This window comes from Chanodichthys erythropterus, chromosome 10 (genome assembly GCF_024489055.1).
Source record: "Chanodichthys erythropterus isolate Z2021 chromosome 10, ASM2448905v1, whole genome shotgun sequence".
Taxonomy (NCBI): domain Eukaryota; kingdom Metazoa; phylum Chordata; class Actinopteri; order Cypriniformes; family Xenocyprididae; genus Chanodichthys; species Chanodichthys erythropterus.
Window position 1 is genome coordinate 57,853,973 of NC_090230.1, and position 17,425 is coordinate 57,871,397.

Consider the following 17,425-nt stretch of genomic DNA (forward strand, 5'->3'; position numbering starts at 1 on the left):
CTTCTCCAGGCCCCAAATCAGCCTCAGACTCCAGAGGGTTAAGTCTGGCCATTTTCCATGTCTGGCGGCAGCGCTTGACGAACTGTTGAGCGGAGGGAACTGCAGTTTCCACTTCTTGCTCAGGGAACAGTGAAGGAGTATACCCGAACTGGCACTTGAAAGGGGACATGCCTGTAGCAGAGGAGCGAAGGGTGTTGTGAGCATATTCTGCCCACATGATGAAGGAAGACCAAGAGGATGGGTTGTTAGCTGCCATACACCTCAGGGTAGTCTCAAGATCCTGATTAAGCCTCTCTGTTTGCTCATTGGACTCTGGGTGGAACCCAGAAGATAAACTCACTGAAGCCCCCAAAGATGGACAAAATGCCCGCCAGAAACGAGAGGAAAATTGGGGATCAATCGATCAGACACAACGTCTTGAGGAATACCAAAGACTCGAAAGACATGGGTTATAATCAAATCAGCAGTCTCTTTTGCAGTGGGCAGTTTGGGCAAGGGAACAAACCGGGCTGCCTTGGAGAATCTATCAATTATGACCATGATAACTGTGTTGCCCTGTGATAGAGGTAGTCCAGTGATAAAATCCATGGAAAGATGAGACCAAGGTCTATGAGGTATAGAAAGAGGATGCAATAGCCCCTGGGGTGAACGGTGAGAGGCTTTACCTTGGTTGCACGTGGGACAAGCATTTACAAATGTTGTGACATCCTCTTTGATAGTTGGCCACCAAAACTGTCTCTGGAGGAAATCAAGAGTACAAGTTCAAGTTACTTTATTTGTACCCAAAGGTAGATTTTGTTTGCAGTAAAGTCCTCATACACACATATGAAACAGAGCACATAAAAAACTACATCATCAAAAAGTTCTTGTCGGTCCAGAATAAATAATACATACATGACTCCTCATACACAAATAGAAAGTAAAATACATAAAAACCAAGTACACAATAAGCTATAACTCATTCCTCAAAGTAATGGCTGCTGGAACAAAACTATTTTTGTGTCTTTTTGTTCTACACCTGGGGATTCTAAACCTACGCCTTGATGGTAGAAGCTGGAATTCTGTGTGCAAAGGATGTGAACTGTCATTTAAAATCAAACTAGTTATGGGCTGTAAATGTTTTGTATACAAGGTCTCCACATTAAGCTGCGGGTCACTTATCAGCCTGCTGGACCACTTTTCTATTTTATTATGCAAGTTTTTATTTTTCAAAGTGAGGTTCCCAAACCAGGCTGCTAGCGCAAATGATAAAATTGACTCATTAAAAGTGTACGAGATGTGTCTGGATGACAAGTTAGGCGTGAGCAGTGGCCCCACTGGAGGATCTGGGAGCGGACAGCTTTCGGGACAAACCGACAGTTAGTAGGCCCTCCTCCTGGGTCAGGTTCTCTGGCGTGGGTTTGTTTCACAGTACTTTCCAGCTCCCACCTGATTATTATCTTGGAACTGGGGATAATTGGTGTAATGGCATCTTCTTGAGGTGTTTTTACATAAACTCGGGACAGTGCATCAGGTTTTAGGTTCTTAGAGCTGGGGCGGTTGAAGAATAAAGACCAATGTGCCTGGTGGGGGTTGAGTCGCTTAGCTTGCTGAATGTACTCCAGATACTTGTGGTCTGTAAGCACTTGGAATGGATGTTTGGCCCCCTCAAGCCAATGCCTCCACTCTTCAAGCGCTAGCTTAACTGCCAGTAACTCTCGATCCCCCACATGATCCTCTCAGTAGGCGTAAGGCGATGGGAAAGGAATGCACAAGGGTGGAGCTTGTTGTCCACACCCCTTTGGGACAGCACAGCACCAACTCCCACATCTGAGGCATCGACCTCCACAGTAAAGGGAAACTCAGGGTTTGGGAGAATAAGAATAGGGGCAGAGGTAAAACAGCATTTGAGTTAGTAAAAAGCCAACTCTGCTTCAGGACCCCAATGAAAGCCAGCTGTGTTCCCCTTGGTGAGAGCAGATAAAGGAGCTGCTACAGAACTGAAGTTCAGGATGAACTTATGATAAAAATTGGCAAAGCCAAGGAAACGCTACACTTCCTTTACCGACGAGGGGGAGGGCCAATCCACAACTGCTTGAACTTTTTGAGGGTCCATTTTTATCTGGCCAGGCTTGATGATGAACCCCAGAAACTGGACCTGGGTCACATGAAACTCACATTTCTCAGGTTTGACATATAGATGGTTGTCAAGCAGGCGTCCGAGAACCTTCCTGATGTGTTTCACATGCTCTTGGAGGGAACTTGAGAAGATGAGGATATCGTCTAAGTAGACAAACACAAATTGGTTGAGCATGTCTCTGAGAATGTCATTAATGAGAGCTTGAAAAACTGCAGGAGCATTAGTGAGACCGAAAGGCATGACTAAGTATTCGTAATGCCCAGTGGGTGTGTTGAAGGCAGTCTTCCATTCATCTCCTTGTCTGATGCGCACAAGATGGTACGCATTGCGTAAATCAAACTTGGTGAAGATGGAAGCTTCTTGAAGGATTTCAAAGGCAGTGGCCATTAGAGTCAAGGGATAGCTGTTACGAATAGTGGTCTTATTGAGCCCCTTATAGTCAATACATGGCCGAAGTCCACCATCCTTTTTACTGATAAAGAAGAACCCAGCTCCAGCAGGGGAAGTAGATGGGCGGATGATCCCTGCCGCAAGGGATTCATTGATGTACTTGTCCATAGCAGTGCGTTCAGGGGAGGATAAAGAGAATATACAACCTCTGGGGGGACAGGATCCAGGGAGTAGCTCAATGGCGCAGTCGTAGGGGCGATGAGGAGGTAAGGATGTGGCCTTCCTTTTGCTAAACACTGCCTTGAGATGGTGGTACTGAATAGGGACTTGGGACAGATCTAGGGGTTCCTGAGACTCGAGAACAGGATCAGGGGAGTTCTGGACAAAGCATTTAGTCTGACAGGTGGAACCCCAACTGAGGACCGTGCCAGTGGACCAGTCAAAGTGTGGGTTATGCTGGAGGAGCCAGGGCTAACCAAGGATAACAGGAAACTCAGGAGACTGTATTAGATGAAAGCACATTCTCTCCTGGTGCTGGTAGGTGGAGAGACAAAGGAGAGAGCTGAGGTGTGTTATTCTCCCAGGAGCTAACGGTCTTCCATCCAAGGCTGTCACAGTTAGGGGAGCAGGAAGAGAATTAGTGGGGATGTGGAGACTTTTAGCAAGGGAAATATCCATGAAGTTTCCGGCCGCGCCAGAGTCAATCAAGGCCTGGAGTATGTGTTTTTGGTCTCCCCAAGTGAGTGTGATGGGAAGGAACAACCCAGAGTTGGAAGGTGAAGTAGTGCTTGTTACTCCGTTACAGTTCCTTGCCTGTACTTCCTTGCCTGTGCGGGACCGGGCGTTTCCCGAGAGTTCTGGACAGGTGGAACGAAAATGACCATACATTCCACAATATAAACAACAGCGCTCCCTCATACGACGGTCTCGTTCTGAAGGAGAAAGTCGAGTCCTACCCAACTGCATAGGTTCAGGGGAATCTTGAGGCACTGGTAGCATTTGAACAGGAGTAGGGCTAGCAGACAGGGTGGAAACAAAAGGACGGTTCAGAGTTCTCTCTCTCAAGCGATTATCCAGCCGGATTTGTTGATCGATAAGAGTCTCAAGATCACGGGCAGGTTCTCTGGTAGCTAGGTCATCCTTGATCGCCTCAGATAGACCATTCAGGAAACACACCATGAGGGACTCATCATTCCAGCCACTCCCCGCTGCAATTATCCGAAACTGTATGGCATATTCAGTGGCACTGCCATTATTTTGTCAGAGGGTGAGAAGTTTCTTAGAGGCTTGCCGGTCACAGGTCAGCACCTGTGATTGTTTAGCCATTAAGGTCTCCTGCTGAGCTAGAGCTGTCTCATGGCGTTGAACTGTAGGTTCATGCTGAGCCACTGTGGCAAGAAGTTCTTGAGGATTAGGCGTCTCTGGGTTCATTATGTGGCTTGGTTATTCTGTCAAGACCAGGTCTTGAACTCGGGTCTCTGAAGTGAGAGTCTTATTATTTACCACTGAGCCACAGACAGGAGATGAACCCAATAGTCAGACGCTTTCTTAAGTTGCTTCCAAAGAGTTTATTAAGAATAGAGACAGGGGTAAAATAATCCCTGTCTTCAATGCAGTCACAAAAACCGAAGAGTATCCAGTCCAAAAAGGAAGAAAAAATCCAAAAGGAGAACCAATGATCTCCAAACAAAAAACTCTGGAAAAATCTTCCAAAAACAAACTCAGGAAAATACTCCAAAAGGCACAGGAGAAAACTTTAGAACAAGAGCAACACTTACAGCAGCAACTGGCTAGGAAACTTTGGAAGAAGAACTTTATCTTTTATCACTGATATTTACATTAAAACTGTTGAATAAATCGTATTCAAACGTTTCTTTGCTTCTCGAGTCTTTCTGGTAGAAGTATTGTTCATTAGGCCTCAGCTCCCCTGAAGCTTCGCCCTTATATGTTCCGAGTTGTAGGCTCTCTTTGAGCCTCCTTGGAGCTTCCCTGGGTATAGAATGTTGTTAGGCCTCCTCTCGTTTTGGAGAGTCAGTATATTGAGGCCTCAGTTCTTGGATCCATATTTGGGCTGTAGCTCTGAGCTGTAGGCTCTCCTTCCTGAGCCTCCTTGCAAGATATCCTGAGTGTGGGGCATTGTTAGTTCTCCTCTCGATTTGGAGAGTCGTCATACTGAGGCCTTCACTACTAGAGCTCGGCTAGTGTTTGGTAAGTTGTTATGCTCTCTGTGAGCCTCCTTGGCAACTACGAGCATTGTCAGGCCTCCTCAGAGTTCCGCTAGGATAGCAGTTGTGAGTGGCAGGCTCTCTGTGAGCCTCCTTGCAAGATATCCTGAGCATAGGATGTTCCTAGTTCTCCTCGCAAGTAATCATAGTGAGGCCTTCGCTCCAAGAGCTCAGCTAAGGTTTGCTAAGTTGTTAGAGCTTAGCTCTTTGTTGTTAATTTGTTAATAAATGTTAATTTGCAATTTAATACATTTCTAACACATTTTATTTAGTATTTATTACATATTTCAGTCGATTTCACTCATCTCAGTATAGCAATATAGTTAGGGGAAAAGCCAATATGGCATGTATACTCATGTAAGTTATGTGTAGTAAACGAAACCGCGCATCTGCACCATTCATTCACTCGGAGACACACAGAACGTGCAGTCTTTTTGCAGTTTAATATTCACAGACACTGGTCTATATCGCAAATAGAATAAAGGATTTAAGAATACAGAATTTATCATTAATAATCCTCAGCTTGATCCTCAAAATGGAGCTAAAACCAGTTGCACTCTTCCTCTGAGGTAAATTCTTCCAGCATTATTCCTCACCACATGATGTTTTATTAAAGGTCCCGTTCTTCGTGATCCCATGTTTCAAACTTAAGTTAGTGTGTAATGTTGTTGTTAGAGTATAAATAAAATCTGTAAAATTTTAAAGCTCAAAATTCAATGCCAAGCGAGATATTTTATTTAACAGAAGTCGCCTGCATCGAACGGCCAGTTTGGACTACATCCCTCTACTTCCTTCTTTAATGACGTCACTAAAACAGTTTTTGACTAACCTCTGCCCACAGGAATACACAAAAAGGGGGCGTGGTCTTGTTGCGCTCCCACGGAGAAGAGCAAGAGTTGCGTTTGTAGAGTGTGTTTGTCGCCATGTCGTCGAAACTGTTATTTTCATCCCGCAGTCCAATCACCTTTGTTTGGCCTTCCCAGGGATGCTGTACTTAGAGATCAATGGTTACAATTTATGTTTAACTCGGTTCCCGAAAATTATAATTGTGGTATCATTACTGCAATAGTTAATGTTGGACTGCAGTGCACATAATGGCCACAAGAGGGGACTATGTTTATGTATATGGCTGTTTTCCGTATGAGGTACTCTTCTGAGTGAGTGCTAATGTTGTACATTTTCTGTCGCTGCTTGTGGAGATTAAAGAGTTCAGTCTCACGGGAATTATTGTCTTTTGTGTTCATTCGGCACAACACCACAATAGTCCACATGTAAAACTATGTGCAGCACACGTTATGGTAAGAGGCCTGACCTTTCCGGGCAAGGTGCGCTAAGCTGCTGTCGAATCACAACACAGGAACCGCTGGCACAATCAGAACTCGTTACATATTTCTTAAGGAGGGACTTCATAGAACAAGGAAGTCATCAGCCCGTTTTTATGACAGTGGAAACAGCGGTACACAGATAAGTAAATTATGTGAAAAATACTGTGTTTTTTTACATGCGAAATATGAACACATGTTATATTGCACAATATAAACACAATCAAAGCTTCAAAAAAACACGAAAAACGGGACCTTTAACAAAGTTCAGGAGGAATACATTCAAATGATCTAACTAATCATCACATTACTCTAACCAGCAGTTAACATGGCAACACAATCAGCAATCAACATGTCTACCCAATCAGCATGAGTGGAGACCTATATATATACACATATATCTATATATGTATATGCAATCGACTCACATATGTTTCTCAACAGTTTTCAGCATCCCTCCACCACCACGTCTCCTCACACTTGCCTGGTTACTTTCCTAACCAGAAATATGGGGTTTTGGCCAAATACCAAGTTCGCAGCCCTCTCCTCGGACAGAATGATGTATAGCTTTTATATTTATGTCCAAAGTCTCTTTCACACTGGTAAGAATAAAAAACAAGGTGGTATTGCCGGCGCAACCACCGACCTCAGGGAGTCTGCCTCTGCTCGCTGCTGGTGGTTTGCGTCTTCGTATAGCTTTGTTTTCTCTTTTATTGAATCTCTTACTTTTATTCATTGTTGCTTATATTATTATTATTGCCTACCACATTAATCTGACCGTCGCTAGCTTGTTTGTAATCTTTGAATCTAAATCGCTGTTACAACGCGTTTGCATCTCGCTAGCTTGTTAACTTGTCATCAGTCTCGCGCGCTCCTCTTTCAACTCGTTCATCAAACAGCTGTGGTAACTTGGATCGGATCAGTCTACAAACACGGTGAGTCATGTCATCCTCTCACAGAATTGTTTCCTGTTCCATCTGTCACATGTTCAGTATAGCTCTCTCTGTCAGCGACGAGGGATTTACATGTCATAAATTTAGGGAAATAGTCAGGCTGACAGAGAGAATCTCAGAATTAAAGACACGCATCCAAACTTAAATCAAGGATAGTAAGAATGCAGGGGCTTCAGATACTGTTTTGGATGCGACTAGCTTAGTGAACTCTGTACGTTGTTCGGTTCCGGCTGTAGAGCCCACGCAGCAGGGCACATGGGTAACGGTGAGGCAGCCTAGCCGCGGAAAACACCACTCTTCCATTCCAATAAGAACATCAAACAGTTTCTCCCCACTCAGTGACGCACCCACTGAGAATCCTGTTGAAAGTGCCCTAGTTATTGGCAATTCTATTACACGGAACGTGAAAATAGAGACACCAGCCACCACAGTCACATGTTTGCCGGGAGCCAGAGCACCTGACATCAAAGCAAATTTAAAAGTGCTGGCTAATGCTAATCATAAATATTCTAAAATTATTATTCACGTCGGTTCAAATGATGTTCCACTTCGCCAGTTTGGATTGTTAAATCTTGGATTGTTAAAGCTTGGATTGTTAAATATTAGATCACTTTCTTCAAAAGCACTTATTGTAAACGATATTATCACAGACAATAATCTAGATGTGCTGTGTTTGACAGAAACCTGGCTAAAACCAGACGATTACATTACTTTAAATGAGTCTATTCCTCAAGGTTATGATTATCGACACAATCCTCGTCAGAAAGGCAAAGGGGGAGGCGTTGCTGTAATTTATAGTAAAATTTACAGTATCAGCCAGAAGTCTTTCAAATATAATTCCTTCGAAGTGATGGTGCTTTACGTAACATTATGTAAGTTGACATTTGTGCTGGCTACTGTATACAGGCCACCCGGACACCATACAGACTTTATCAAAGAATTTGCCGATTTTCCAGCAGAATTAGTACTAGCTGCAGATAAAGTCCTTGTTGTTGGTGATTTTAATATCCATGTAGATAATAAAAAAGACTGGATTTGGCATTTACAGACATTCTAAACTCTATTGGTGTTAGACAACACGTGTCAGGACCCACTCATTGTCGTAGTCATACTTTAGATCTAATATTGTCACATGGATTCGATATTGATGCCGTTGAAATTCTGCAGCAGAGTGACGACATCTCAGATCATCATCTAGTCTCATGTATACTACATTTAGTCAAAGAGGATAAACTGCCTCCCTGCCATAAATATGGTAGAACCATCACTTCTACCATTAAAGATCGCTTTATAAATAATCTTCCTAATCAGTTTCATCACCTTAGCATACCAGACAGCTTAGAAGACCTCGATGTTGCAACAGAAACTATTGCATCTGTCTTTTCCAGCACATTAGACTCAGTTGCTCCTTTGCGTTTAAAAAAGATTAAGGAAATTAATCCAACGCCATGGTACAATGGGCACACTCGGGCCCTAAAAACAGCAGCTAGAAAAATGGAGTGCAGCTGGAAGAAAACAAAACTAGAAGTATTTCACATTTTGTGGAGAGAGAAAATTATTGAGTACAGAAAGGCCTTAAAAACTGCTTGATCTGCCTATTTTTCAAAACTTTTAGAAGAAAATAAACACAACCCTAGGTATTTATTTGATACAGTGGCTAAATTAACAAGAAATAAAGCTTCAACTTCTGATGTTTCCAAAGAGCATAGCAGTAATGACTTTATGAACTTCTTTACTTGCAAGATTGATAATATTAAAGAGAAAATTGTTACCATGCAACCGTCTACTACAGTATTGTGTCAGACAGTGCACTGTAGTGTACCTGAAGAAAAATTCATTTCATTTTCTGCTTTAGGAGAGGAAGAATTGTCTAAACTTGTTAAATCATCAAAATCAACAACATGTATGTTAGTGTTGTGAATAGGAGACTCAGGCTGGAGATCCAAGTGCAGCGTTTATTAAAGTAGAGTGGTCGTACAGGCAGGGTCAAAACAGGAACAAACAGGAACAGTGAGGAACAGGCAGAATCGTAGTCAAGGGACAGGCAAAGATCAGGACAGGCAGCAATGGGTCAAAAAACAGGGAACAGGCAGTAACGGCAACAAGGAACAGGCAGACAGGGAATACAGGAAAACGCTCGGAATTGCAACAACAGTTAAACAATACTTCGCGGTGAGGTGCGACAGTTAGACCCTATACCGACTAAGCTATTGAAAGAGATGCTTCCGGAGGTCATAGATCATCTTCTTAATATTGTTAATTCATCTTTATCACTAGGATACGTACCAAAAACTTTTAAGCTGGCTGTTAGTAAACCTCTTATTAAAAAACCACAACTTGATCCTAGAGAGTTAGTCAATTACAGGCCGATTTCAAATCTCAGTTTTCTATCAAAAATACTAGAAAAGACAGTTTCATCACAACTATGTTCCTTTTTAGAAAGAAATAGTATCTGTGAGGATTTCCAGTCAGGATTTAGACCGTACCATAGTACTGAGACTGCTCTCATTAGAGTTACTAATGATTTGCTCTTATCATCAGATCGTGGTTGTATCTCTCTATTAGTGTTACTGGATCTTAGTGCTGCATTTGACACTATTGATCACAATATTCTTCTAAATAGACTCGAAAACTATGTTGGCATTAGTGGAATTGCATTGGCATGGTTCAAATCATACTTATCTGACCGTTATCAGTTTGTAGTAGTAAACGATGAGATGTCATATCAATCACAAATTAAATATGGAGTACCGCAAGGCTCAGTACTAGGACTGTTGCTTTTCACTCTGTACATGCAACCCTTGGGAGATATCATTAGGAAGCATGGCGTTAGTTTGCATTGTTACGCTGATGATACTCAGCTCTATATTTCTTCACGCCCTGACGAAACAATTCGCTAAATTAAGGCCCAATCCCAATTCTACCCCTTCCCCCTTCCCATTTGTTTTGCGCGTTCACGTGAAGGGGTAGGGGTGTCCCAATTCTCATTTGGTTAGAGGGGAAGGGGTAGGGGGAAGGGCCAGGTAGCCCTTCAAACGAAGATTTTTCGGGACCACACTTCAGACGAAGGGGTATGATAAATTTCCAACATGTCCGACCAAGCGAGCAGAGAGACCCATAAATGTAAGTATTTTTTTACAGTAAACAGTATTTTAGTAATAAATAATCACTTGTTTTATGTTGCCTTAATCTTGTTCATGTATACGGTTATGTTCTCCGAAAAAAAGATTTGTTAAAATCGCTATGAAAACAGTTCGCGAATGTTTTTTACTTTATAGTTCCACAACAATTTTTTTTTATATTTTATTGAAACCCGCATTGATTTGACAACATAAATTCAAATCCGGTGGCAGCTAACTTGTCTTTTTGCCGCATGCCTCATTAATGTATTGTTTTGTTGTGGTTACGTCCATAAATACGTGTACGTTACATGATATAAACAAAAAGTGCATTCAGTTTGCGTGCTTATTCATCAGTATTGTATGTTCTGTATCAACCAGGGACTCTTGAGGAAACACGCAGGCTCATCTCCTTTGTCTTATGCGAAGAACTGAAGACAAATGCAAAAAAATAGCTGTTGCCCAAGAAACAGAGATCACTACAGCTATCGATGGCATCTTAAAAGGCCAATTCACACCGCACCAACAAACACTTTTTTTAGCGCGACCCTTTTTATTAACGAGACCCATAAGCATATACAATCATGTAGCTAAACAAGCCAAAACGAATTATTAAAAACGAAACTGAAGGTAAACCTGCGTTGCTCTCATAGTGGTTAACGTTACCTCTCTCTTTCGGTGAAGTGGAGCAGCTGCTCTTGCTGAATGGCACGGATTGCACTATGGACTATTGTACCTTTTGTATATTTTATTTTTTTTAACAGTATTTTATTTTTTATAATGAACAAGCTGCGATGTCAGGTTTCCACTGCTTTGTTGTGTGTGTGTGAGGCGCGGGCGCGATCAAACAGCTGTCTTTGCAGGGGACTTGCCTCATCATCATGGTAATGGTTCGTCAGGTTACGTCAGAGTTTGTTGCCGTCTGTTGGAAAACTGTTCACACCGCGCAAACATTCCACAACCCGACAAACGCCGATTAAACATGTTCAGTCGGGTGAAAACCGACTCCAACAGACGCCAACAGGGGTATCACACTAATCCAACAAACTCCAACAGACGAGTGTTGTCGGTGCGGTGTGAATTGGCCTTTAGAAGTGTGTGATAAACATCGGCGCATCTATGACGTAGGAGCTAGCGACGACTTATGATGACGTGTAACGGTCTAGTAGTGGTGTCCCATTTCTTAGGGGAATATTTTCAGCCCTACCCCTTGACACTCTGTTTCAAGGGGCAAGGGGAAGGGGTAGGCGTAGGGGGAAGGGGTATAAAATAGAATTGGGATTGGGCCTAACAGAATGTATAGCTGATTTAAAAAACTGGATGACCAGTAATTTCCTACTACTAAATTCAGAAAAAACAGAGATTCTAATTTTTGGACCAAAAACTTCTTCATGCAATAACTTAGAATACTGTCTAACACTTGATGGCTGCTCTGTTAAGTCTTTGTCGTCAGTTAGGAACCTGGTTGTGCTCTTTGATACCAATCTTTCATTTGAAGGCCATGTTACTAGCATCTGCAAAAACGCATTCTTCCATCTTAAAAATATATCTAAACTACGACATATGCTCTCAATGAAGAATGCAGAACAGTTAGTTCATGCGTTCATGACCTCAAGGTTAGATTACTGTAACGCTCTATTGGGTGGTAGTTCCTCCCGCTTGATAAATAAACTACAGCTCGTACAAAATGCAGCAGCTAGAGTCCTTACTAGAACTAGGAAGTATGACCATATTAGCCCAGTTCTGTCATCACTGCATTGGCTTCCTGTTAAACATCGTATAGATTTTAAAATCTTGCTAATTACTTACAAAGCACTAAATGGTTTAGCTCCCCAGTACCTGAGCGAGCTCTTAATGCATTATAGTCCTTCATATTTATTGTGATCTCAGAATTCAGGCCAGCTGATAATACCTAGAATATCAAAATCAACCGCAGGTGGTAGATCCTTCTCCTATTTGGCACCCAAACTCTGGAACAATCTTCCTAGCATTGTTCGGGATGCAGACACACTCTGTCAGTTTAAATCTAGACTAAAAACACATCTCTTTAACCTGGCATACACATAACACATTATCAATTTATATTTTCAAATCCGTTAAAGGATTATTAGGCTGCATAAATTAGGTCAGCCGGAACCGGGAACACTTCCTATAACACCAGATGTACTCGTTACATCAGAAAAAGAATGGCATCTACGTTAATATTAGTCTTTCTGTTTATCCCGAGGTTTACTGTAGTCAACCGGATCCAGGCCGTATCCAGCTGAGATCAAGGACCTGCGCCTTGACACGACCACAACGCAGCCCTGAAGTATCAGCAGAGATCGAGTCGACTAGATCATCCATTGTGAAGACATCATCAACACGACAGTCAGTGCCACAGTTCCTCAACAAACCGTCCATACCAGCGTGATGAATACGATCCTCAACTGGATGGAACTGAAATAAATACTTTGAATGTTGCGATCCTATCAGATTTATGATAGCAACCTGATTCATAACAAAGCACTGTTTGCCAGAGGAGAACTGGCCCCCCGACTAAGCCTGGTTTCTCCCAAGGTTTTTTTTTTTTTTCTCCATTTTAACACCTATTTGCCACTTGTTTGCCACCTGATGTCACCTGTTGGAGTTTGGGTTCCTTGCCGCTGTTGCCTTTGGCTTGCTTAGTTGGGGACACTTGACATTTGAGTTGACATTTGATATTCAACAGTATTCTTGACATTTATTCAACAGTGCTTTGATCTGCCTGCATTGACACTATTCTTGAAGAGCTGCTGTGCACCAAAAATTATGTACCAGTTGTCAATGTAAAGCTGCTTTGATACAATCTGCATTGTAAAAAGCTCTATATAAATAAAGGTGACTTGACTTGACTTAATGCACACATCTCCTTCAGACAGGAAGTGGATTATGTATTTCACAGGTGCCCTTTTATACTCACGGTCACACCAGTGCTGAAGTCATAGGCTGCTGCCTGCCAGTGTCAAGTTCATTGTCGTGTTTAGACTCATGCTTCAGACACCAGTCATGCCAAAGGCATTCCCCATGGTGAACCCTAGGGGACACAGCTAGAGATCGACCAATATTGGTTTTTCTATAACCGATGCTGATGTTTAGAGGTCAGGGTCAACCGATGGCCAATATGTGCTGCCGTTTTTATGGCCGATTTTTAGGGCAGTATCTAGTGGTTTTCCCCTTCCCCAGCAGTATCAAGTTGTTAGGCTTTCTGTAAGCCTTCTTGATAAGCTGTCCTGAGAGTTGGACGTTTTAAGCTGCCTCTCTCTTTAGAGAATTATGCTGAGGTCTCCTTTCTCAGAGCTCAGCTAGGCAGTATGCTAGGTTGTCAGGCTCTCTGTGAGCCTCCTTGGCTACTGCCTTTACAATACTGTCGTTATAGAAGTCAATCTTCTGAGGCTTCCGCTCCCTAGAGCTCTGCCCAGACACCGATTTTGAGTAGTTAGGCTTTGAAAACCTGCCTTGGTAAGCTGTTCTAAGCATAGGACGTTGTTAGGCCGCCTCTCGCCAGAGAGAGTCGTTATGCTGTCCTCAGAGATCAGCTAGACAGTACACTAGATTGTTAGACTGTAAAATGCTGCCATACTGGATTCGATTTTTGTTCAGCCATCAGACAGCAATTACTAAACAGAAGAAACATTCATGGTTAGCATTTTAGTAGTGCCTTCATCTTCAATTCAGTCAATTCCAATATTCGATACACATTAAAACAATTACACTCTAATTGAAAAAAAGTGTAAAAGAACCAAAACCATTCACTAATGTGTTGTTTTTGTTGTTGACAGATCGCTTAAAAGTTACAAACCAAATTATCATAATCTTGTAATCTTGTAAAGCCTTGTATGCATGGACAGTGCTAAACCCTTAGTGATTTCTGACATTCTTGACAGTTAACGTTAGACAGGTTTAATGAGGACAATAAATGTGTGAAGTATATAGTCATTGGTCGGAACACATCACTTTATTAGGCTGATGTCCATTTTTATTTGCATTACACAGTTGATGGAAACACACGCAGATGTGCATATTCTTGAGCTGAATTTTCATTAAAGGTGCCCTAGAATCAATTTGAATTTCGGCATAGTTGAATAACAAGAGTTCAGTACATGGAAAAGACAAACTCCATTGTTTCCTCCTTCTTATGTAAATCTCATTTGTTTAAAAGACTTCCGGAAAACACTCGGATCTCAACATAACACCGACTGTTACGTAACAGTCGGGATCATTAATATGTATGACCCCAATATTTGCATAATGCCAGCCCATTCGACGCATTAGACAAGGAAAGGCAGTATTAACGGCTGGATCTGTGCACAGACAAGGTAAGCAAGCAAGAACAACAGCGAAAAATGGCAGATGGAGCAATAATAACTGACATGATCCATGATATCATGATATTTTTAGTGATATTTGTAAATTGTCTTTCTAAATGTTTCATTAGCATGTTGCTAATATTCTGTTAAATGAGGTTAAAGTTACCATCGTTTCTTACTGTATTCACGGAGACACGAGCCGTCATTATTTTCATTATTAAACACTTGCAGTCTGTATAATTCATAAACACAACTTCATTCTTTATAAATCTCTCCAACAGTGTGTAATGTTAGCTTTAGCCACAGAGCACAGCCTCAAACTCACACAGAATCAAAGGTAACCATCTAAATAAATACTTTACTCACATAATTCGAAGCATGCATACAGCATGCATGACAAACATCTTGTAAAGATCCATTTGAGGGTTATATTAGCTGTGTGAACTGTGTTTATGCAATGTATATATAGTCGAGAGCTCGCGTGGCAGAGGAAGCGCATCTCTTAAAGGGGCCGTGCTGAAAAAATCAGTGCATAGTTAATGAAGCCCCAAAATAGGCAGTTAAAAAAATTAATTAAAAAAAATCTATGGGGTATTTTGAGCTGAAACTTCACAGACACATTCAAGGGACACCTAGGACTTATATTACATCTTGTAAAAAAACAATCTAGGGCAGCATTAATGCAAATAAGTTGGATGGAAACCCGGCTATTGTCTGCATCAAACCATATTTCCGAACAAATGTCATACTCTGTCTGGGCTGCTCCAGGACAGCTCTGTGTCTCCGAGTGCTGTCTGTGAGCAGGGTGGAGTAACATAGTGCTGCCACCTTGTCCACCCCACGCACAGAGTTAAATTCCCTGACTCCGATACAGGAAAAATAAAACAGAACTTATAACATTGGGGCTAATATGTTAGCAAGCAAGCTGCTGATAGTTTTCGACTACAGTCCTTAAAGTTAACTGCAAGTAGGCGAACCTTCAACCAGCTGTAGCATTATGCCAGTTCCCAACAGTTCTATGCTATTCGTTTTTTCTTTCACTAAGTGAAGCAACACTTCATAGTTTACTAGTAATATATAGTATATATGTGGCCATAGGACTTTGAAATATCAGAACGTAAGCCTTACCTTTATCTCCCAGGACTGTTGTTGAATCCTCCAAAAGTTTTGGCTTGGGGTCCTTCACGTGCGGCAGCATCACGTTCCAGCGCACCAATAACACGGGGCTGTCCGCGGACGTGCCTGTCTTTAAATCGGCACTACTAAGCACAGATATTGGCTGATGCCTATAAATTAAAAAATGACAAATATCGGCCCGATATATCAGCCGACCGATATATCAGTCGACCTCTATACACAGCGCCTCGTTCCCTATTCTCAGGAAAATATGGTTACATTCATAACCATGTAACAAGACTGGAGCACTGAATTGCAGAGCTGGTGCAAACATATCCACATCACTATAATCGGTTGCTTTCTTAACTGCAGTAGTTAAGTTAACCCACCACGCAAAGTATGCAATTGGGTGGGGCCCACGCGTTCTCCCTACCGCGGGGGGAACTGGAACCCGATCACAATTACTACCATGGGGGGAACTGCTGTTTTCTCGCCACTGTCATTTTTGTTGTGTTTATTTTACTATTGAGAGGAAAGCACAGCACAAAATTACAAATTCATCCAAGGCGAAGTCCGTCAGTCCATATCCGATTTTTGTGTATATCCAATTGAAATTCAATCAGATTTAGCAGGTGTGAACAGCCTGAATTGCTAACCCCTACACGTTGCATTTTTGTTGCGGAATGAGCTACAAACTAAATAGAACTTTGCCATGAGTGAAAAAAACGGCTCCACATGTAAAGTAGGAGTGCACTATTCCGATAATGAAATTTACATCACAAGCACTATGCATACATACAGTATACGTAAAAACAAATAATACTTTAAGCAATAGTAATAATTATATTTGCCTTAGTAAATAATAGCCTAAGTAATAAAGTCTTACCTGCTGTCATATAATATTCCTCCTCACTTTTCTATACTTGTTGTTGTTCGCTTTAACAATCCTAGCTGTTACATTCATCAATGTCCTCCTCAGCTGTGTTTTCGGTATCTCAGATGATATCCAAAGCTACTGATGAAAACCTCCAAACAGTTCAGACAGGCTCAGATCAAAACTGCCTGCTTAAATTATAATAAGTAACCCAGCTTTTGGTGAACAAACTCTTACATCACACTGGCTGAATTATTAAAACATGATGGCTGACAAATGCCTCTTTGAACCTGCAGTCAGAGTGGGTTTGATGAATACATGACATACCTAAACACATGTATCAGTCTGCATTTCAATACCAGATCTCTAATGTGATTTGTAGTTGTCTAATGTTAGCCTACCAAAACATGCGATATACCTTTTTTTCTTTCAGTGGCCAAACTGTCATTGTTGCTTAAAGTAGGATAAGGGGTCTTTCCTAAGAAACTATATATGAGGAAAAAAGCTTGCCCACTTTGTAGATCACACATACTTTTTTCAGCATCCTATGACGTGGGATGCAGTAATTCTTATTTTGCATACTATTTTAGTAGTATACTATTTATGCCACTTGGGCCACGATGATATTTTGAAGAAAGTATGACCACCTAGCATCTTGTTTTGAACACAATGAACTGTGATAATGAACATTTGCTGACTCAAAAGGTCAGAAAATTAAATGCTATGAATTATTCAGCTATTCATTTATATTTAATCGCAATGACAACAATAAAAAATTGAGATGAAGGGCATTAAAGGTGGCATTCGTTCCACGGTGAAAAGATTGCTCTGTTTACGTGCACAAACATAATAAAAACAATATAATGCGAGGATGTAGAAAATGATTCAGCATGAGAAATTGATTGCACGCAGCTCCTGTTTTTTGTGCTGCGATTTCTGCATGCATGCGCTCAGAATGACTTACTGATCTGGCCTGCTG

General features: G+C 41.6%; 1 protein-coding gene across 1 annotated transcript in view; it reads right to left on the reverse strand.

Moving 5' to 3' along the window:
* Positions 1-16,571, reverse strand: part of plppr1 (phospholipid phosphatase related 1) — a 201,463-nt gene extending 184,892 nt beyond the window's left edge. Inside the window, exons 1-2 of the mRNA XM_067395709.1 lie at positions 16,459-16,571; positions 15,585-15,718 (exon numbers count right to left, since the gene is read on the reverse strand). The gene's annotated coding sequence lies outside the window, so the exon portion shown is untranslated. The remainder of the gene's footprint in view (positions 1-15,584; positions 15,719-16,458) is intronic.
* Positions 16,572-17,425: the final 854 nt, after the last annotated feature.